The 24,321-nt window shown below is 41.8% G+C and overlaps 1 protein-coding gene across 2 annotated transcripts in view; it reads right to left on the reverse strand.

Annotated features, from left to right (window-relative positions):
- CNOT2 (CCR4-NOT transcription complex subunit 2) overlaps positions 1-24,321 on the reverse strand; it is a 2,080,381-nt gene that overhangs the window by 1,911,353 nt on the left and 144,707 nt on the right. The gene's annotated exons all lie outside the window — the stretch shown is intronic.

Here is a 24,321-nt window from a genome sequence, read left to right on the forward strand (position 1 = left end):
GTCTCCCGCACTAGCATTTACCCTTTCTGGATGACATGAAACCCCCCAGCAAAACAAAAGACATGCAAAAACCCTAATGCAACACTTATCTGAACAGCTAGATACATCAGCAATGATTCAGGCAATCAGACCGACTATCACAGATGACATTCGGACTGATGGCAAGAAAGTTCTGAGGACAGTACGTCCGGATGTCACCTTTATGCTCCATGTTACGCGAGGAGCATGTGTGTAATGTACAGCATGCCTTAAGGCAACCTAAAGGCTTTGGTATACTGGCCGGACGTCAAGCTGCCCTTGGCAGGGGATCCCCCCATGTTATGAATACTGCATCAGTGAAATGGAAGGATACTAATCTTATAGATGTTGTCAGTAACACTTGCACCACGCCTACTGCACAGGGTAAAGAGCCTACATGCAAGACTACTTGTGCTGCGGAACTTACAGGTAACCTTCCTAAACCATTAAGACCTCCTGCACAGTACAAAGAAAGGGTCCTCAGTCATCACGTAAACTGTGTCTTTTGGCTTTTCCCGGTTAGGGGTCGCCACAGCGGAACTCCGGTCCGCTAATGATTGGTAGTGGATTTTTACGTACCGGGTTACCTGCCCTGACACACAACCTTCAACGAAGGCATGCCCCATTCACGTATGCCTCCACACAGAAGACGCTCTAGCTGAGAATCGAACGGGACAACGTCTTGCTATGAGGCGACAAAGCTACCGCAGCACCACCACCGCAGTTCAGTCATCACATAAACACTCAATTAAAACACCTCCCACACCTACACATAGCTGCACTGTATCCAAAGCCGCCACTGCTAAGCCCTTAAGGCAAACCAACACAAAGTCAAATGTCCTGGTCTTTGGTGAATCTACAGTGAGGCACACCAATGCCCCCCTCACCAGACTGAGTAAGGAGAGAGTCACGGTCAGCTGCCTTTCCGGGGCCAGGATCCATCAAGTCACACAGGCACTCAGGTCATTGAACCACAAGTACCAGTATGACTCTGCCATAGTCCATGTAGGTATTAATGACCTGAGATGTACCTACATGAAGCGAGACATGATCGAGCTCACTAATCATTTGTCTCAGTCAGGTATCAGCCTAGTACTGAGAAGCATACTCCCTTCATCCACTTTACCAACAGAAAATTATTAATTTTAACAATTGGCTTAGCTACTGCTGTCAATCTGGGGGGGTTACAATATTTGACAGCCTGGGAGGACATGGTTGACAGGCCATATTGCTTTGACAGGGATGGGCTGCACTTAACTCCTCTAGCCTTTCGGATATTGGCAAAGACCTTTCCAACCACCATAGTGCCTTTTTAGGCAATACCAAACTGATAAACCTACTGACTTAACTGAACCTATGAAGGAATATCTGAAGGTGGTACTGCTCAATGTTAGAAGTTTTAAGAAACTCCACTCCCTGCGAGCCTTCCTCCCCTGAAGAGTGTAGACATCTGTGTAGTAATGGAGACATGGTTTAAATATCACGGAGAGTACCCCAGCAATGCAAGGTTATAATGCTTTTCACACCTTCAGACCAGCTACTGCAAAGGAGGGAACTAAAGGAGGAGTGTCAGTCTGTATTAAGACTAATCTCACATCTAGACTAGTTAAAGGGTATGACCGACTGGAACGCATTCATGTGCAACACACCATAAACAGGGTGCCATACCATATGTTTGCAACATATAGGTCCCCTCCACGTCCCAGGAAATCCATACTACCTATCACAGCGTACTAGAGTCCCTCATCGTTCAACCCAGTACAATATTCATGGGGGATCTCAACTACCTTTCTGTAGACTAGGAATCCTACTTCGCTTCTAATGCACAAGCCCAGCAATTCCTAAACTTTACTAATACTAACATCTTGAAACAGTTGGTCCATTCTCCTACTAGAGGTACAAATATCCTTGACCTTGTACTCAAAAGCATGGCAGGCCAATGCTTCTCACCTAATGTAATATCCTTGCTTGTCAGATCTGACCATAAGGCAGAATTACATGAAATAAAAATTAAATCCGGGGATCCAGCAAAACCAAAAATCTTTAGGATTTACTCCAAGGTTAACCTCTCCCTAGTATGCAACACCATGGCTAAATTCCAAGCAGCCCCCCAACCCAGTAAACATCATAGAATACACTGAACTATTTGCAAAATCTCTGTACAGCCATATTGATAGCTGTATAGCCCAAACTCTGCCAAATAAGACAAACTCAAAAGACAATGTTTGTAAGGACTGCAGATGCATCCTTGAAGGACATCAAAGCCATACATACTAAAAGCTCGATGACCAGTCTAAACAGGCAACTACGAGGATCAATTAATACTTCAAAGGCTAAATCTGAAGAAAAAAAATAGCTTCTCAGGCAAAGGGCAACCACAAAGCTTTCTACAGTTATGTCCATAACCTCAGAGGAAATGCACAGAATTTATTGTAAATGGCATCACCCACAATGAACCGGAGACCACTGCCACCCTTTTGGCTAACAAGTCAAATTTCTCCCCCACTCCTTCCCGATAGTCCAAAGGAAATACCACACAGTACAATTCCCCCTACCATTACTACAGAACAGGTCATTAATTCACTTTCCAAGGTAAAAAAAATACTGCATTGCTGGGACCCAATAACATCACGGGATGTTTAATAAATAGTAATCCACACCAGTACCACTGTCAGACGAAGCAATAAAGCCACAGATAGATTCTTCTGTGAACACTCGTTTATTAAGTGGATTCCAATCAGTTGCAGAACCACAAGCACTAACACAAACACATAAACGTCTTAAGCTCTCCGTTTTCGTTTGATAAACTTCAGCAGATGTGGGCAATCTGTAAATAATTCAATTTATATGCTTAAAATAGTGACATCACATATAAAACTATTCAATGATAAAAATGCATACAACTTTTAAATTATTGGCTTATTATTAGCTAATTACCATGTTGATAATAAGCCCCTAAGAAACAACCCAGTGTTCAGGGGTCTGGATAGGCATGTGGAAAGAAGTCTTATCTTTGAGCATCATGTGGCCACCGTGGTGGGGAAATCATTTTAAGTTGTGCAACTTATAAGTAAAGGCATGGCATCTAGGTCAGAAGAGGTCATTATATCCCACTGTACTCCGCTCTTAACAGACCAGTTAGACTACAATGCTCCCTTTGGTATGTACCTGAACATGCACATGCAGCAACTAGAGTGGCCTCAAAAGCTCCATATCAAAAGGATATAGCACATAACAAACCTACCTTATGTAGAGCACCTTAAAGCCCTTTCCTCTACTCAGTCTCCTACAGATTACTGAGGGGTGATCTATGCCTGGTTTACAAGGCATTCACAAATCCCACACTTATGAATCTCCTACATATTCATATATCAGAGAGTACCAGAAAAACATGGTCTAGGGAACTGAATTTTGACAAATAGAAATGCTAGAAAGATACGTGTGTCCCAGAGACCGCCCTTCCAATGGAACAAGCTTCCCATCCATGTGAAGCAGAGTTTGTCTATTGCCCAGTTTAAGCACAACCTAGATAATAGATAGAGAATAGGAAATTTACATTGGGCATGGCAGCCATGTCCCTTATGGACAGAGGTAACTTATAAATGCCTGGCCTTCAATGTCCTATTTGGATGCAGGGAAACTATTCTTTTGGGAAAAATTGGTTGGGCTTAGAAAGGCCCCATGGGTCATTAGACCACTAGCAGTCTAAGAATCTATGAATATCCCTATAGTTAAACAGAGACAGGTATACCTTGATAGAAAAGGGCTCAAACGCAGAACTGTAGGTTCACAATAAAGTCAAACAGGTCTCTCCAGAAAAAAAAGGATGGGGGATGGATGGGAGAGAAGGTGAGGAAGAATGAAAACGGACAACACAGATGCCAAGTTATGTTAAGTACATAACTTTTAAATCTGATGTTGTCCTGAGTGAACTACAGGTATCCGTATTAAATAAAGGACTTAATTTTATTCCTAGTCCAGCATCTGACATGATTGAAGTCCTAACAGATTTGAGAGTTTTCGCTAGGAACATTTGTCTGTCCTCAAGCATCTACAGAAAGTACAGTTGTGTACACTTACCATAAACGTAGATGTTCGAGTGTATTCACTGTTGCAGTCATTACATTTGGGTAATCTGCTGGCAGGTTGCCCTCAGTCGGCCTGAATAAAAGTCTTGGGTCCTGCGTCGGTTGCTGTCTCCTCTTCCATGACGTCAGGTCGTCAGGGGTATAAAACATGCAGCCGATGCCATTTTATTCAGTTTTTCTTGCCCCAGATGTCAGGTGCCCCCAAAATGGGGAGCAAATATAAATATATATATATATATATATATATATATATATATATATATATATATCTATATAAATGCAATTGTAACAACATAAACTTTACCTTCATCTAAAAGCAAATACACCACAAAGGCTGTAGAATATAGTGAAGGAAAGAGAAGTTCTAGAAAAAAGGGGGATGGCGGGTGAGGAACCCGGACAGCAACAATGAATACACTCGAACATCTACATTTATGGTAAGTGTACAAAACTGTACCATGTTCTTCGTGTTTCACTGTTGCAGTCATTACATTTGGGTGGAATCCCAAAGCTATGGATGGGAGGACAGAGCTAAATAGCATTAGGAGCGTCTACAAGGCCCTGCAGAACTGCAGTGGCAAAGCCTGCCCTGGACTTAGAGAAGAGAGGCAAATGATAATGCTTTGTAAATGTATGAACAGAGCTCCAAGTAGCAGCTTTTAGAATGTCTTTGGTTGGAACTCCTCTGAGAAAAGCTGCTGAGGTAGATGCAGCCCTCGTGGAATGTGACCTGATTTCCTTGGGCACCGGTTTACCATCATACAAGTAGCAGAAACAAATGCAGTGGCTTATCCACTTTGAAATAGTCTACTTTGAAATAGCCTTCCCCTCTGATCCTGCAGCAAATGCCACCAGTAGTTGCTCAGACTTTCTTAGAGATTTGGTCCTGTTAAAGTAGAATCTTAGTTGTCTGTGTACGTCCAAGGAATGCAGAATCCGCTCCTCCTTGCTGTGCGGATTTGGGTAAAAAGTTGGCAGGTGAATAGTTTGGTTAAGAGCCACACTGGATACCACCTTAGGCATAAAGGAAGGATTGGTCCTGAGGGACACCCTGTCCAGATGAAATCTAATAAAAGGCTCCACAGCCATGAGGGCCTGTAGTTCTGAAACCCTTCTAGCTGAAGTGATTGCCAGAAGGAAAGCCGTTTTCCAAGATAAAAACTTTATATCCGCAGTGGCTGCTGGTTCAAAAGGAGGCAGGGTGAGCTTTTCCAGCACAAAACTGAGGTCCCATGCAGGAGTTGGTGATCTTCTAGGAGGCCTTAAATTTTTGGCCCCTCTAAGATACTGTTTTAGCAGAGGATGAGAAAAGATGGGAGGCTCTGTGTTGTAATGAGCCGAGATGGCAGAGGCATGGATTTTTATTGATGAAAAAGATAGACCCTTGTCAAGCATCTCAGTCAAGTATTGCAAAATCTGAGGAATATTTGGCTTTGTTGTGTCCATTCCTTGTGCTTGGTTCCAAGCACAGAATCTCTTCCATTTATCAGCATAAGATTTTCTAGTACTAGGCCTTCTGGCTTCCAAAATGACATCCATCACAGATTTACTGAGAGGTGTTGTTTGAATAATTACATGATCAGCCACGCTGCCAGGTTCAGAGTTTTGAGCTGATTGTGCAGAATTTGACTGCTCTGCTGAGACAGTAGATGAGGTATTTGAGGCAAGTACCAAGGAGGGGGTTGAGACATATTCCTTAGAATTGGGTACCAGGTGCTGGTGAGGCCAGTCCAGGGCAATTAGGATCATGTTTGGTTTTTCCTGTGTGACCTTCAGTAAGACCTTGGGGAGAAGAGGCAGAGGAGGAAAAGCGTGGACTGATAGGTTTTTCCAACTGAAGGATAGGGCATCCAATTTCCATGCTTGTCTGTGATAAGTCCTTGTGCAGAATTTGTCCAGTTGATAATTTTGGGGAGAGTCAAATAGATCTATGACTGGACTCCCCCATTTCTCTGTTATCATGCTGAAGACTTCTGGGTCCAGTTTCCACTTGTGAGGGTCCATAATATTTCTGCTTAGATCGTCTGCCAGAGTATTTTCTTTTCCTGGCAGGAATTGAGCTTGAAGATGTACTTGGTTAAGTCAAGGCTGTGTCCCACAATGCCATGGCTAGTCTGCAAAGGGGGTAGGAATGTGTACCCTCTGCTTGTTTATGTACCACATAACTGTGGTGTTGTCCGTCTTTATCAATAGTTGTCCTGGATGAAGTAAATCCTTGAAGGCTATCAGGGCATTCCGAACAGCTAACATCTCCTTCTGGTTGATATGCAGATGCATTTGTTTTGGGCTCCATATGCCCTGAATGCATCTCCCTGCCAGGTGGTCTCCCCAAGCATAGTCTGATGCGTCTGTAGTTAGGGTTTGGTTGGCAGGGGGTAGAGTGAAAGACCGTCCCATGTTCTGGTGACATGTCTCTGCCCACCAAAGAAACTCCTGTTGTAGGCAGGGAATGAGAGGAATCATTGTTTCCAGACTGTGACAATGTTGACTCCATAAACTTTTTAGATACCACTGTAGTTTCCTCATATGCAGTCTTGCATATGGAATTAGTAGAATGCAGGATGCCATGAACCCCAAAGCCTGCAGAATTTGTCTTGCAGATAACTGGGTTTTTGTTGCCATCTGTTTGAAGTAAACAGTCAGTTGCCTTTGTTTGTCTGGCATAAGGTAAGCCATCTGGGCAGTTGTATTCAAGTTTGCACCCAGTAATGTAATCTTTTGTGAGGGTACCAGTTGTGATTTCTTTTCGTTTATTGTGTACCCTAGGCATGTTAGAAGCCTTTTTACAAACGCCAGATGTTGAAGAAGAATGCCTTGTTTTCTGCTTGAATGAGACAGTCGTCCAAGTAAGGACAGATTTGTATGCTTCTTTGTCTGCAAAATGCAATTACTAGTGACATGCACTTTGTAAAGACCCTGGGCACAGTAGATAAGCCAAAGGGCAGTGCAGAGAATTGGTAATCCAAAAACCAGCCTTGAAGCGGAGGTATCTTCTACACGATTACCTTATTGGGATATGCAGGTATGCCTCCTTTAAGTCTAGAGTCACTAACCAAGCGTTCTTGCCCAGCATGGGCAGAAGCTGTTGTAAAGTCAGCATTTTGAATTTTGGGATGTCCAAGAATTTGTTCAAAATCGATAAATCCAGTATTGGACGCCAGGCATGGTCTTTTCTGGGTACCCTTGCCCTTTTTCCTGTTATGGTACTGTTTGAATAGCCCCCATATCCATGAGGGATGTAATCTGTTTCTGTGCCTCTGCCCATTGATTTTGTGGCAGATCTGGCCAACTGTTTGGAATTGGCAAGGTATGGAAATGAAATCTGTACCCCTGGAATACTATGTTTAATACCCACTTGACCTGGGTTATTAACTGCCAATTTTGAGCATGAAGTGCTAATTATCCCCCTAAGGGGGCTGCCAAAAGATAAGTGCTTGGTGATGGCAGAGGGAAGTCATTGAGACTGCTTACTGTAGAGTTGTGCTTTGTTTCCTCAATACTTGGAGGCAGAGGCACCCCATTGCTTTGACCTGTAAGAACCCTATGATTGGTATCTAGAGCCTTTTGAGCGCCTGGATTTGCCTTGTGAGGCTCTGTTGGACACATGAAAGGACCAATTTTTTGTAGGTCAGTGTCTACTGAATCTGGGTGGCTGCACTGTAAGAAATCTTTTACAGTTTGCATAGATTTAGATTTAGCTTTGTCTTCCATTTTCTTTAAAACCTCTTCTGCCTTATTACCAAACAGAGTATCATGCTGTAAAGGTGCATCCAACAATTTAGCTTTAACATGGTCAGGCAGATTTTGCTCCTTGAGCCAAGCATGCCTTCTAATCACAGATCCAGTAACAGCGGCCCAGCAAGAGGCCTTCAAGGAATCAAAACCACATTGCAAAGTATGATTTCCAACCTGTTCTGCTGCATGCAATAATTCCTGTAATTCTTTATTTTCCACACATTCAGAAATCAACATAATTTTCCGTTTCAATAATCCCATAACATGCTGTTGATATTTTAGCATATAAAACTGGCAGTTTAAGGCCCTAATTGCCAAGGTTGCAGACGTATAAACTTTCTTTCCCCATCTATCCAGCGCCCTGGAATCTCTATCAGAGGGTGTGGGATTCTTGGCTGTAGAGGCCTTTACACCTTTGAGACCATGTGAGACAGTTTCAGGGTCAGCAGCAGATTTTTGAATAAAAATTTCTGGGAGTTAGGAACCCTGTAGTATCTGTCTGGCTTACTAGGAGCCGGAGGTAGGGAATCAGGAGCCATGCTTGATTCCAAAAACACATCAACAATATCCAATACAGGAGGTATAGCCAAAGGCTTATGCTGAGGAAGAAGAAGGAAATCCCTAAGCCTCTTTTTTGATTCCGAGAAATCCTGACTCTCCCAATGAAAATGTTCCCTTAAAGTATGCAAGGTTTCTCCAAAAGAATAATCTTCAGGAGGAGATGCAGATGGGATGGATTCTTCTGCATCTGAATCCTCAAAGGGTGGTATGGAAAATTCCTGATCAGAAGAGGAATCAGAAGAAATAGAAACCTGATCTGAAGATTCATAGTCAGTGTCTTGCCTAAGCCTCTTATAAGGAGGGGGTTGGGAACCCCTGATCAAGGTAATTAAGTCCTCAGCCATTTTGATCATCTGTTTTTTAGGCATAGGGGACTGGGCACGTGGCTCACACGTTAGTTTTTTAGCCTTAGAAGTTGTTTTTGTTTTTGAAGCTGGCGTTGGTTTTATATAAAAATGTTGAGGCCTGAAAACACCCTCAGAAGCCGGTGCCTGCTCAGCGGTTCCGGACCCATCCGAGGGAGAGACATCCGCGGGTACAATACTCTGAGAATCTCGAGGCATGCCGGACTCCGCATGGGTCTCATTAGAGGCCTGCGACTCAAAAGTAGCGGGTATTAGGGGCTGCAAAAGTGCCTCACTTGAGTAACGGTGAACCAGCGACTGGCTTAGGAGAAGCTTTGTCATTGGTTTTGGGCCTCTACGGTCTGTCTCTGTCCTTTTCTTTGCGTTTTTTGTGAACTCCGGTAGTCGGATTGCCTTCCGACGACATTTCAGGGTAATTAAATCTGTTTCCAAAATATTTTGAAGCAAAAATATATGGCCGCTTAACACTGCGTTGGTTAAATCTAGCACAAAACTGACAGCAAGGCACGTTGTGATCTGGGCCTAGGCAAGGAATACAGTACAAATGAAAATCCTTATGAGGTATTTGCTTCCCACAAGTAATGCAATTATTAACTTTTACTGACATCGGTAAGGAGCAAGAAAAAGTTTCCCCAATGGGGTACTTAGCTTTAATTGAAGACTTCGGTTCTGAAACTCGAATGCAAACATTTCAGGAGTCGGCCGACCAGCACTTGTGAACTGCTTCTGCTTCGGGCACTGCGCGGCAAGAAAGACAGAAGAAAATGGCATCAGCTGCATGTTTTATACTCCTGACGACCTGACGTCATGGAAGATGAGACAGCAACAGACGCAGGACCCAAGACTTTGTTATTCAGGCCGACTGAGGGCAACCTGCCAGCAGACTACCCAAATGTAATGACTGCAACAGTGAAACACGAAGAACATCAATAGAATGCTGAGTATGGTTTCAAGAAAACCAGTACTTTCGTTTCTGCTTCTAACAGATTTGTTGAAGCTTTTGTGACTATGTGAAATGAAGGTATAAGGAAAGAATTCTTGGTTCCACATAAACATAGTTTCTACAATCTAACTGCCAAAGAAAAGTTAGCTTTGAGTGAACTTGGTCATGCCGCCCAACTTGAGTTTAGAGCATCTGACAAAGGTGAAGGCATTGTTCTGATAGTCAGACATTGTTCACAGTGTATGATTTCAATGTTGAATGATGATGATGAGACTTGTAAGTATATAGCGAAAGATTCCGTCAAAGCATATGTAGATGGAGTTCATGCTTTTATTTGTGATTTGAGGTTGACAGGTTTAATAAATTCAGAGTTCCATGGTTATTTTTTTGTTGAATCACCTGTACTACCACTGTTGTATGAACTCCCTAAGATTCATATATGCCTGCATATGCAGATAGAGTTCATGTTTTTATTTATGACTTGATGCTGACAGGTTTAATAAATTCAGAGTTCCATGTTTTTTTTTTTTTTTTTTTTTTTTTTTGTTTAATCACCTGTACTACACCCACTGTTGTATGAACTCCCTAAGATTCATATGCACCGTGTTACACCTCCTATGAGACCAACTTTATCCAGTAAAGGTTTGGTCACAGAAACTCTTTCTATTTATGTAGAGAAAATGTTGAAACCTATCTTAGATAACACTTTTACAGTATTAAGAGACACTAAAGATTTTTTAGAAAAACTTTATACAGGTTCATATACGCTATCTGCCCGAAGGCATTTATAAGTCTAGCCAGAATGTGTTGGCTTTTGCCGCCCCCTTAGATTAGTTCCCTGTGCCTCTGTCCAGCAGAGCCACTGAAGTGATCCCCGGGGTAAACTTTCTGTTTCCCATCCACTCGTCAAGGTTTCCTTTGAAGAGAGTTGGCGAGGAGCTCTGCCTAATGTAGATTGGAATCTTGTTCCAAAGCACGGGAAGTCTCTGGGACAGGAATCTATCCCTCTAGCATGCCCTATTTATTTTGTGGTGAGGTTTAGATCCCTAGAGCGTGTGGCTCGAGGGGATAAGGTTTTCTTTAGGTGGAGAATGTCTATCAATTCTGGGTTGGACATGGCCTTGTATGTCAGGCAGAGATCACCTCTGAGTTGGCGGTATGCAAATGAGTACAGCTGGAGTTTCTTCAGTCGAGCTGCATAGGGCATCTGCATGAGGCCAGTGATCCTCTTGGTGAGGTACTTCTGTGGTCTTTCCAGCTGTTGCAGGTGTCTTGTAAGTTACATCCCAAATGGGGCGTTGTACTCTATGATGGGTCTGATGAGTGAGATGAGTAGAGGGACACAATGACCTCTTTTGATCTGGATGTGAACTCTTTTGTGATTAGGTGGGCAACGTAGAAGTATTTTCTAACCACTTTGGCAATGTGATTGTCAAAGGTGAGATTACTATCTACTTGGGTCCCCAGATCCCTTATTACGTCTTGCGTATTTAGGGGACTACCACTTATGTGGTAGTTTGTGGGTACTTTGTTTTTTCCAAAGGGGATGACTATGCACTTTTTGGCATTTAGCTTGAGGCCATGATTTTGACACCAGGTATCCATCTCAGTGAGACCCTTTTGGAGGATGTCTGTGTCAGCTGGAGAGTCAATTACAGCCCCTAGTTTGCAGTCATCTGTGAACTTGGTCAGCCATAGTCCTCCTGTGCTTGCCTGTACCTCTGAGAAGTATATGCCGAACAGAAGGGGTCCTAGGACGGAGCCCTGGGGAACCCCACTTGTAACCGGTTTAGAGTCTGACCTAGCTCCTGCAACTCTCACCATGTGGGGTTCTGTCCGTGAGCCAGTTGGCAACCCATCTTGTGACGTAGGGGTTTATGCTCAGGCTGGTGAGCTTGTCTATAATACCAGAATGGGGAATGGTGTCGAAGGCCTTTGCAAGGTCTAGGTAGGCTGTGTGTACCACCTTTCCCTTGTCTATAGCTTTCGTAACTGTCTCAAAGAAGTCCACCAGGTTTAGGAGGCATGATCTGCCCTTAACAAAGCCGAACTGGGTAGGGTCCAGTGTTTGGAGGTTCTCAATGTCTCTGTTAATGAGTTCCATGATGATGCGCTCCATAGCCTTGCAGACCAAGCTAGTCAGGCTTATAGGGCGATAGTTCCCGGGGTCTGTTGTGGCTCCACCTTTGTGGAGCAGAATAACAGTTGCTGTGCGCCACTCTATGGGTATGTAGCCTGTGGAGAGGCTGAGTTTGAACAGTGTGTTTAGGTGAAGGGTTAGTTCGTCTTTGAGCTTGTGTAGGACCTAGCCTGGGACACCGTCTGGTCCCACTGATGCTGTGTTTTTGGCTCTGGAGAGAGTTGCTTTAACCTGAGTGCCTGTGATTTCAGGGACTCTACATTCTTCTGGTATGGTTATGGGCCCTTTTGGGGGTGAGGGGGGGGGGGTGATGTTTGCGCTGAACCTGTCTGCCAGGATGTTGGCGATATCAGTCGATTCAGTGTATTTTGTGCCATTCTGCACTAACTCCGAGCAGATCTGAGCATTGCCACTTAGATTCTTGATATAGCTAAATAATGCCTTGTGGTTATCTTTGGAGTCCTTGGCAATTTTTCTTTCAAAGCTCGCCTTGGATGATTTTATGAGGGATCGTAGTTTCTTGCGGATACTGATCAGGGATGTCTTCCCTTCTTGGGATTTTACTCTTTTCTGTACTAGTTTTGTCCTTCTATTGTACAGCTTGTTTATGGCAGGATTCCACCAGACTGGTTTCCTTTTCTTGGAGGAGTGAGTCTTGGTTTTGCTTGGGATGGCATGATCCATGCATTCTTGTAGGTGCCCGCAGAATGCATTAGTAAAGGATTTTGCAGCTTGGACAGCATTATCCTTCAGCATGGGGCTTTGAAACTTTCCACCTCGGTCTTAAATAACGTGAAGTTTGCTTTTAAAAAGTTTTTCACTTCGGTTTATGGGGTTCTGAATTTGATGCTAGTAAGAGTTTCATGCTTGCCATCTTAGATGTAGTGTCTTTATTTACAGTCATCCAAAATGAAATAGGAACAGGCAGTACCAGAAGCTTTTTGAGAACTAAGACTGACTTTACTGCAAATAAAACTGAAGTGATAGGTACATTACTATAACTGATTCTAGTGAATGATGTACTTACTTTTGAAAGTTAATATTATTAACAAAGAACAGACGCAGCAATGGGATACCATGTGCCAACAGTTATGCCAATATTGTACTGGCCTTCTGGGAAATCAAGAAAGTATTAAATAATAACATCTATAAACACTATCTACTTCTATAAATGGTTTATGGATGACAACGTTATAATCTAGGGTGGCACAGAGGTGAACTTGAGTGATTTTGTTAAAATGCTACATGAAACTACTAGTTTTTTGAAGTTTACATTTAAAGCATCATAGACTTTCTTGAAGTCAAGGTGAATAAGAAAGATCAGAATCACTTAGGGACTAGGCTATACAAGAAAGAGGTTAAAAGGAATACACTTCTACATACATCTAGTATGCATCCTGGCCATGTTAGTAAAAATGTATTGACAGGTCAGTTTTTCAGGGTCACACTTCATGACGATGATGGTGATCTTGTCGAAGCTTTCACTAGTCTTAGCTTAAAGCTGAGTTTTTAGTTCATAGGTTCATAGATTAGTACTAAGCTAACTGCCCTTGCAAGCCATTTTAAGCCTAGCCAATTATCCCTTGTGAGACTCAAATCCTGCACCTTGTGCTTGTAAGGCAAACACCTTAATCATTAGGCCACCCTCCCACCAGATGGAGGCTACAGTGTTACAGAAGTCGATTGTTGTGTAGAAGAGTTCTTGAAAAGTAGGAATGGGAGGGGGAGGCCCTATTTTTCTAGGAGAAATAATGAGATACATGTTTCATATGACATGGTTAAGAACAGACCACTTTTTACGTTCTCTAATGATATCAATATAGTGTGTGACATTTTCAAGAAACATTGGCCCATTTTCATAGCTGATCCTGATGTTAGGAAAGTCATTGACACACAACCAAAATTTAGTTTTAGGAACAGTTTGTCTTTAAAAATGGCAACCTTGTTATAGGAACGTGAGAAAGAAAATTCATATGTATACAGAATGGAAGGGAACGTTTAAATGTAATTCACTTTCTGCTTGCAGCCATATTTTGATCTGTACATCATACACTCACAAAACAACTGGTTTTGAAATTGTTTTAGATTTTTTTGCTAATTGTATGACAAAAAATATAGTCTACTATGCAGGATGTTTGGTTTGTAATGCTTTTTATATTGTGAAAAGTAATCAAGCTTTTAAAGATAGAATATTAGAACACTATAATGACATTTTATAAGGTAAACACATGAATGGCCTAGCGAAGCATGTGACTGCCTGTGGTTCTTAACATGTTTTTAATTTTTTTTGTACTTGAAATAGCTCACACAAGTGATAGGAAAGGGGATCCGAAGAAGAAAACCAAATGTGCCAAGCAGAGATGGATTTTATTACTTAAAGCATTTGTTGAACTAGGCTTGAATGATAGGGTATCACTCAAACATGTTCTGAAATCATGCCCACTACATCACTGGTTCAGGGGCTTGGTACATATGAGTGATCTATTGGTAGTTTACTGGTCTGGTGGCTAGTGAGTAGAAGTGAATGAAATGAGGGGCTTGTGTATAAAAGTAATTCTAATGGAAATGTTTAACATGTAACCAGTAAATAATAATGAACAAATTCTTTAATATGCATCATGCGTTTTCAATCCATGTATTTGACTGGATTTTTTGTTTAAATATTGGTTGTTGGTATTGTATTTTACTGGTCTGAAGAAGCAGGGAGTTGAAATGCAAAGGCACTCACCTTTTATCGAGATTTTGTTATTGGAAGCTATGGCAGTTCGGATTTTTTTTTTTGGTTTGTTTTTTTTACACAGTTATTAACTTTCTCTGACATTAATCACAAAACACGAGAAGTTCACCAAACGGGTACTTGGCTTTATATGCCTTCTTCCTCTGGTGAGGATCTACTTATACACTAACTGGCACTCTGCTTTGGGCTCCAATGGCAAGAAAGAACGGAGTTCATGGTGCTGGCCAACTCCTTTTATACCCAGACATAGTGACGTCGGACAGGGCACCCGCCAGCTGTGGGAGGATGGGAACAAATTCTCTAGTAGTCGGGTTGGTCAAGGGCTTCATGGCAGGAAATCCCACAAGTCAGAACTGCAACAGTGAAACACGAAGAATATCACGAGTTCTCCTCCTTCATCCTTCCTCCTAGTCACCATCGGAGCTCCACAATGCTCAACTTTGGGACCACTATTTAACATATTCATTAATAACCTCCATACTGCCAACAAACAGGCAAACCTAATTCAGTATGCAGATGATGCAACCATAACCTGCTCTGGTCCAAAACTAAAGACCCTCCAGGAAACCACCTGAGTAATTCTCCCCGTAGAATCCTGGCTAAGCACTGCAGACCTACCCTTAAATGCTAAAAAGACCAAACTCATTCTCTTTATACCAAAGCAATATAATGATCAGAAAAATAACTTGTACATTGTCTCATCTGACAATACAATAATACAAACTGTGACAGAAGCCAAACTACTTGCAGTAATCCTAGATAGCAAACTCAAACATGACCAACATAACACACATGAAATTAGGGTCCCAACACAGAGCCAAGCAATATCTATAGTATCCACACGAATCCACTTACCTTCTCCCAACTCTTTTATATGCATCCCCCATTTTCAGAAATCTTAACAATATCCTCATGTGCAAACTCGAAACATGCTATGAGAAAGTAGCAGCTAACCTACTCTCAACTCTACAGCTCACAAACTTATCCATAAACCAGACAGCTGTCCATCTCTAAAAAACAACAACCATACAGGAACAGCCAATCTGATAAATTCCTTCTAGCTGTAAGTAAATCAGAAAACTGCAAGTAACTCACTGTACTCTTACTGTGTTACTACACTATGGAACTCCATTCCTATACAACTAAAAAACTTACAGAAAATGACAAATGCTTTAAAAGCCTTCTGAAACAGCATCTACAACACTCTTGTCTCTGTTCTTGCCCTTTAACTGGTTAATACCTACCAAAGCAACTTATAAAGCTACTGTATCTCTGTAAAAACCAAACCTCTCCCTTCCTAACTTATCAGATATGGAACACAAGAATAGTGTGTGTTTAGCAATGCACCAACAAAACAAGCACTCCAAAATAAGAAATAAACAGAAAGTAAACGGTGGTTACTTCCTTATTTGTAATAATTTATTATGTCAAGTGTTTTCGTCCATTACCAATCACCAAGAACTTCATCAGAACTACAAAACATGAATAAATTATGTGGTTTTATACTATAATACATTAAAGAAACCACTTCATTTTGTTCATTTATCTACACTCTCACTATCTGGGTGTTAAGTCCCAACAAGGGTTTATATTTAACCCCACATTGTTGTTTAAACCTCAGCTGCGCAACTACATTATGTAGTATTGTTTACTTTCAATTTATTCCTTATTTTGGAATGGTTCTTTTGTTGGCACATTACCAAACTCACACTGTTTTTATAATTCTTAGCTGGTGGTAGTGTGCGAGCGTCCCAGTTTGTTAGGCTACTAGTTTTCAGTGGTTGAGGCATTTGATTTGCACCGATCATGGAGCCCTCTATGGAATTACTTAACAAGATCTCTGTTTCAAACATCCCTCAACAAAGGACATAATTTCTTAAATTGTCAGGTACAACAGAAGATCTTAAGGGAGAACTCACCTGTTTGGTGGATTTACTGTCACAGTACATTCAGTCTTTGCAACCAGTGGTGAATAGAGGACTGTGTCTGGATAAGGTTTTAACAAGGAATTATCCTCTTCCTCTCTTCAAACTCTGACAGTGAATGGCTCCAAACGCACACTGAATGCACTAGAATGTGTATCCTTACCCTGGATTAATGGTAGGCACTCTTCTGAAGGACAAGAACATACTATTACTACTAGTGATTACATTAGGTATAGTAAGTCATCCTCAAAACCTCATTCTGTAGAGAAGGTTACAAGTTTGCCAGTTTGGTTGGAAAAGACTTATTTTTCAGACAAATTCTACACAAGACTATGTTAGCCACACTGATTACGACTCCCTAAAAACAGCTACTTTTTATTTTGAAAAAAAATTACTGAAATTAGGAGTTTGCAAATAGACAATAGTTATTTTTAAAATGAAGAAGTGTGCCACAAGGCTTGAGTGTGTTAATACTGATAACTCATTTTATGATGAATTGTTTGCTATGTTTAACCATCATGGATTTGAACTGATGGAACTAATTAAACGTAATAAAACGCTTACTGGTAATTTAACTAAAGAAACTGAGGAGACTGATAGGATTATTGAGAGATTTATTATTTGAAAAATATTCACTGATAAATAATAACATTTTTAAGGCAGATAAGCAACATATACCCATTCAAAAAGGAAGGCTAGGAAAATAAGAGATGTAAAACAATACAAAGGTAAAGAAGCCTACCATTTAAAAAAATGAGAGTTAGAAACCAACATGGTGTAAAGAAAAAAATCATGGTGTAGTTAACCAGCATATTAAGCACCCTGACATTAATTTTCAGCCTCTCCCAGGTTTACAGGAAAGAAATGACCTAAATGAGGAAAATCAAGTTACCGATTTATTTTTATTTACATTTGTATACCAGGGAGGTCCAACTGGGCAAATATGCCCATTCTCAACGAAGGCCCTGGGCGAAAAACTCCACATAACACAACGGTCGGTATTTTAAACAATAGCGAAACAATCAGAGAACTTATAGTAATAAATCACATAACATATTAGAAAATTATATGTCCCTCCTGGCCACCTTTGGAGACTGGAGAGATAAGCAAGCTGGTCGAATTAGATACAAGATACTGGTCCATATTACATCAACAGCCTGGTACAAAAATATTGGAATGGGAAAGGCAAGGCCAAAGAGGAGGAGAAGAAGAAATAATTAAATGGATCACAATGTTCAACATTTTTAACAATAGCCATCTGATTATTACTTTAGATAATTTTTTATTGTTTATGAAAGGATTCAGAGTTGTTCCCAGTAAAACTTTAGATATTTTTAACACTTTGGTGAAGCTTAATACATTAGGAAATTATATTTAGAGTTGCAGTTTACTAATGACACTACTTAAGTGTCTGTTAACACTTTTATTAACAAATTTCATAAGAAAAGTCTATATAATCCTCCACCCATTCAATGGATCAAGTTTTTGAAAATGTTTATGAGGAAGACACTTATCAACTGATGTATAAGAGCAAAAGAAGAAATTGTGTGTTACAACTTAAACAAGAAAGAAAGGACATTAGACACTATCAGAAGGGACAAATCAATTTGAATTATGAAATACGATATAGGAGGCAATGTCGTCATTTTTATCACCACCAACTACTCTGTAATTATGCTTGATATTTTACAAGAAGGTGATACATATTCAAGGGTTTCAAATAATGAAATTAATATAGCCTTTTGAAGGACTGATTTGTTCTTAGAAGACAGAATAGCTGCGTAAAAACTTACCATAACTATAGATGTCCATCTCTTCTATATGTTGCAGGATTCATAACACAGGGAGTCCAGCGCCAGATAACGCAGACATCAAGCCAGTATACAATAGTCTAACGCTACTGTAGGGTATGCACAACGTCGCACATAGTTCAGGTCCTATGTCAATCAGAAAACGATGTTGGGTATAAAGCAGACGTAAGCACGTACCAAGCCTCAGAAATGAATATCAAAAGAAGAGCACCAGCCTGAACAAAGGTGGGGAAACACACCACCAACAAACAGGCAAGCAACAGAAGGAAGGCGGGGGAGGATACTGCAACACACAGAAAAGAAGGACATCTATGGTTATTGGCAAGACTTTACACAACTATTCTATGTCCTTCTGTTCATATGTCGCAGTACTCATAACATGAGAAAGAATACCAAAGCTCATGCAGAACAACAGTTGGCGGAGGGGCAGTAGCACTCTCTACAAAGCCCTACAGAACAGCCTTTGCAAAATCAGCTCTAAACCTGGAAATGCCATCCAACTTGTAGTGTTTTGTGAAAGTATGCAGAGAGGACCAGGTAACAGCTTCCAATATAGAGCAGGTGTCTAGACACTTGAAAAAGGCACCAGAAGAGGACACGGCTCTGCTGGAATGTGCCTTAACTGGGGAAGCAAACGTTTTCCCATGGGACACACAGCAAAAGGAAATGGTTTTGGAAATACAAGTGGAAATAGTCTGCTTAGAAACAGGCTTGCCCAGAGCCTTTGGATGATAGAAGATAAAAAGATGATCAGATTTCCTAATGGGTTTGGTTTTGTCCAAATAAAGTCCTAGTTGTCTATGCACATCTACAGTGTGTAAAATCTTCTCACTAGAGGACTGCAGAGAAGGGAAAAAGTGTGAAGATTAATGAACTGATTGAGTGACAACACATTTATCACCCTGGGCATAAAAGAAGGGTTAGCACATAAGCAAACCCTATCTTTGTGGAAATCAGTAAAGGGGGAAGAAGCCAACAGCACCTAAAGTTCGGGAAACCCTACTAGTCGAGGTAATGGCCACAAAAAGAACTGTTATTCCAAGTGCAAAGCTGAAGAGAGGAAGAACTTGCTGGCTAAAAAGGAGCCACGGCAAGTTTTTCTAAAACTAAATTAAGATCCCAAGGAGGAGAAAGTGGTTTCCTTTATGGTCTAACATGCAGGATGCCTTTTAAGGAAAAGTTTAACTTCCAGCCTTGAGGCCAAGGGAGGAGTCATAGGCATACATGCTGAGATGGCGGAAAGATGAGCTTTTACTGAAGAATACGACAATCCACTCCAATAATTTACACAGGCAGGACAGAAAGTACAGTTGTGTACACTTACCATAAATGTAGATGCTCGGGTGTATTCACTGTTGCAGTCATTACATTTGGGTAATCTGCTGGCAGATTGCCCTCAGTCGGCCTGTTAACAAAGTATTGGGTCCTGCGTCAGTTGCTGTCCCTTCTTCCATGACGTCAGGTCGTCAGGGGTATAAAACATGCAGCCGACGCCATTACATCAGTTTTTCTTGCCCCAAATGTCAGGTGCCCCCCAAATGGGGGGAAAAATAAAATTAAAAACACAAAAATATACCTCCAACCAAAAGCAAATACACCAAAAAGGCTTTTAAGCATAGCAAAATAAAATTGAGGTATAGTAAGAGAAAAACAGGGGGCTGGAGAGAGGGTAACCAGGACTGCAACAATGAATACACTCGAACATCTACATTTATGGTAAGTGTACAGACCTGTACTATGTTCTTCATGTTTCACTGTAGCAGTCATTACATTTGGATTCTCAAAGCTATGGTTGGGAGGATGGATTTATACAGCATTAGGACCAGCTATAAGGCCCTGCAAAACAGCAGTGGCAAAGATTTAGAGAAAATTGGTAAATGATAATGCTTGGTGAAAGTATGAACTGAACTCCAGGTAGCAGCTTCTAGAATATCCCTGGTAGGAACACCTCTGAGAAAGGCTGCAGAAGTAGATGCAGCCCTGGTGGAATGAGATCTGATCCCCTGGGGGATAGGTTTTCCATGGTGCTTATAGCAGAAATGAATGCAATGGCTTATCCATTTAGAAATGGTTTGTTTTGAAATAGCCTTCCCCTCTGCCCCTGCAGCAAATGCTACCAGCAGTTGTTCAGATTTTCTTACAGATTTAGTCCTGCCCAAGTAGAATCTAAGTTGTCTGTGCACATCCAATGAATACAGAATCCGTTGCCCCTTGTTCTGTGGATTGGGAAAGAAAGTTGGCAAATGAATGGAGTGACTAAGAGCCACACTGGATACCACCTTGGGCATGAAAGATGGAGTGGTCCTGAGTGACACCCTGTCCGCATGAAAGATGATGAAAGACTTCACTGCCATAAGGGCCTGTAATTCAGATATCCTTCTAGCTGAAGTGATTGCTAAAAGGAAGGCTGTTTTCCAAGAAAGAAATTTTAAGTCTGCAGTAGCGGCTGGCGTGAGTTTCTCCAATACAAAGTTAAGGTCCCAGGCAGGGGATGGAGCTCTCCTGGGTGGTGTCAAGTTTTTGGCCCCTCTGAGGTACTGCTTGAGCAAAGGATGAGAGAAGAGGGGAGGTTCTGTGTTATAATGAGCTGAAATGGCTGAAGCATAGATTTTAATGGAGGAAAAAGACAGGCCCTTGTGAAGCATCTCAGTTAAGTATTGCAAAATCTGAGGTAAATTGGGCGCTGCTGTGCTAATCCCTTGAGACTGATTCCAGGCACAGAATCTTTTCCATTTGTCAGCATAAGATTTTCTAGTACTAGGTCTTCTCGCCTCCAAGATGACATCCATCACAGATTTGCTGAGGGATGCTAAGGGTGAATTTAAGTGATTAGCCAAGCTGCAAGTTTCAATGTTGGGAGCTGAGGGTGCAGAATTTGGTTCTCCTGCTGAGACAGTAAGGAAGGTGTCTGAGGCAGGTACCATGGAGAAATTTGTGACACACTGCGCAGGAGTGGGTACCAGTGTTGGCGTGGCCAGTCTGGAGCAATTAAAATCATTTTTGGTTTGTCCTGGTTGACTTTTAGCATAACTTTGGAGAGCAGAGGTGGAAAGGCGTAGACTGATAGGTTTTTCCAGCTGAAGGACAGAGCATCCACTTTCCTGGCCTTTTTGTGAGGAGTTCTTATGCAAAATTTGTCCAACTGGTAGTTCTGGGGGGCAGGCAAATAGATCTATGTCTGGGCTCCCCCACTTGCTTGTCAACATGTTGAAAATCCGTGGTTCCAGTTTCCATTTATGTGGGTCCATGTGATTTCTGCTTAGTTCGTCTGCCAGTATATTCAGTTTTCCTGGCAGGAATTGAGCTTGTAGTTGCACTTGGTAGCTCAAGGCCGTGTTCCACAATGCCATGGCTAGTCTGCAGAGGGGGTAGGAATGTGTGCCCCACTACTTGTTTATGTACCACATAACCGTGGTGTTGTCCGTCTTTACCATTAGTTGTCCTGGATGAAAGTAGTCCTTGAAGGCTGTCAGAGCATTCTGTACAGCTAACATTTCTTTTTGATTGATATGTAGGTGCATTTGATTTGGGCTCCATTTGCCCTGAATGCACTTCCCTGCCAAATGAGCCCCCCATGCATAGTCTGAAGCATCTGTAGTTAGGGTTTGGGCGGCAGGGGGTAGTGTGAATAGCAGTCCCAAAGGCCATAGGAACTCTAGGCATAGGCATGGTATGACAGGAATCACTGTTTCCAGGCTGTGACAATGTTGACTCCATAAACATTTTAAGTACCACTGAAGTTTCCTCATATGCAGTCTTGCATATGGAATTGGAAGAATGCAGGAGGCCAGGAACCCCAAGACTTGCAGTATTTGTCTTGCGGATAGCAGGGTTTTTGTGGCCACCTGTTTGAAGTAAGTTACCAAATGAATTTGCTTTTCTGGCGTGAGGAAAGCCATCTGGGCAGTTGTATTCAAGCTTGCACCCAGGAATGTAATCTGTTGCGAGGGTACCAGTTGTGATTTCTTTTCGTTTATGGTGTACCCTAGACAAGTTAGAACCCTTTTTACAAACGCCAGATGTTTTATAAGTATGGCCTGGTTTTCTGCCTGAATTAGACAATCATCCAGGTATGGATATATTTGAATATTTCTTTGTCTGCAAAATGCAATTACTGGAGCCAGGCACTTTGTGAATACCCTGGGTGCAGTAGACAAGCCAAAGGGCAGTGCAGAGAACTGAATATGCAAGTAGACTGCTTTGAAGCGTAGGTATCTTCTGCAAGATTCCCTGATTGGGATATGCAGGTAAGATTCTTTTAAATCTAGTGTTGCCAACCAGGCATCCCTGCCTAGCATAGGATGTTACTGGTGAAGAGTCAGCATCTTGAACTTTGGAATGTCCAGAAAGGTGTTTAGAGTAGACAGGTCCAGAAATGGACGCCATGATTTGTCTTTTCTGGGTACCAGAAAAAGTCTGGAATAGAAATCTTGTCCCTTTTCCTCTTCTGGTACCGGTTGAATAGCCCCCACGTTTAGGAGGGAAAGTACTTGTTTCTGAGCCTCTGCCCACTGATTTGGAGGCAGGTCTGGCCACCAGTTTGGTGTTGGCAACGTGTGGAAATGAAATCTGTATCCCTGGGACACTATATTTAAAACCCATTTGTCCTGGGTTATGAGTTCCCAGTTTTTTGCATGAAGAGCAATCTTTCCCCCCCAAAGGGGCGGCTGAAAGGTAAGTGCTTGGTAATTTTAAAGGAAAGTCATTGAGACTGTTTACCATAGGGGGGTGTCTTGTTATTTCCAGATTTGGAAGTGGAAGTACCCCATTGCTTAGTTCTGAGAGTCCCTTGGGACTGAAACCTGGTGCTTTAAGTGTGTCTGGGTTTGGCTTGAGTGGACCTGGACAGAGCTGAAAAGGACCAGGTCTTAGTAGGCCAGTGCCTACTAAATCTTGGAGGTTGCACTTGCAAGAAATCTTTCACAGTTTGCATAGATTTAGCTTTATCATCCATCTTTTTTATAACTTCTTCAGCCTTATTGCCAAACAAGCAGTCCTGATGTAAAGGAGCTTCCAACAACTTTGCTTTAACATGATCAGGCAGAGATTGCTCCTTAAACCAAGCATGCCTTCTAAGCACAAACCCAGTAACAGCAGCCCTGCAAGAGGCCGCTAAAGAATCAAAACCACATTGCAAAGTATGTTTTCCAACTTGTTCTGCTGAATGCAATAAATCCTGTAAATCTTTATTTTCCACACAGTCAGAAATCAACATCATTATCTGTTTAAGCAGTCCCATGGCATGCTGTTGATATTTTAGCATATGAAATTGACAGTTTAAAGCCCTGATTGCCAAGGTTGCAGAAGTGTAAACCTTTTTACCCCATCTATCCAGCACCCTGGAGTCTCTATCAGAAGGAGTAGGATTTTTAGCAGTAGAAGTCTTAATGCCCCTTGGGCCCCTGAGAAATGGTTTCTGGGTCCGCTACAGGATTTTTGAAAAGGAGCTTGTGGGACTCAGGAACCCTGTAGTATCGGTCAGGTTTACTAGGAGCTGATAGCAAGAAATCAGGGGCCATACTGGATTCCGAAAATGTATCATCAACAATGTCTAGTAAAGGAGGTATAGCCAAAGGCCTATGCTGAGGTAGAAGAAGGAAATCCCTAAGCCTCTTTTTAGATTCAGAAAATTCCTGACTTTCCCAGTGGAAATGCTCCCTTAAGGTATGTAAAGTTTCCCCAAAAGAAAAGTCCTCAGGGGGGGGAAGCAAAGGGAATGGAATCCTCTGCATCAGAATCCTCATAAATAGGAATGGACAAATCCAGGTCATTAGAAGAGTTAGAAGAAACAGAGTCCTGATCAGAAGATTCATAGTCAAGCTCAGCCCTAGGCCTCTTAGAAAGGGGGGGGGGGCTGACTACCCCTGATTAGAGTAAATAGATCTTCAGCCATGTTGATCATTTGTTTTTTAGGCATAGGGGCCTGAACATGTGGCCTGGGCATTGTTTTTTTAGACATAGATCGAGATTTAGGCCTTAGTATTGAAGGTGGAGACGG

This window comes from Protopterus annectens, chromosome 11.part0, assembly GCF_019279795.1.
Source record: "Protopterus annectens isolate FY-2018-M chromosome 11.part0, PAN1.0, whole genome shotgun sequence".
Taxonomy (NCBI): Eukaryota; Metazoa; Chordata; order Ceratodontiformes; family Protopteridae; genus Protopterus; species Protopterus annectens.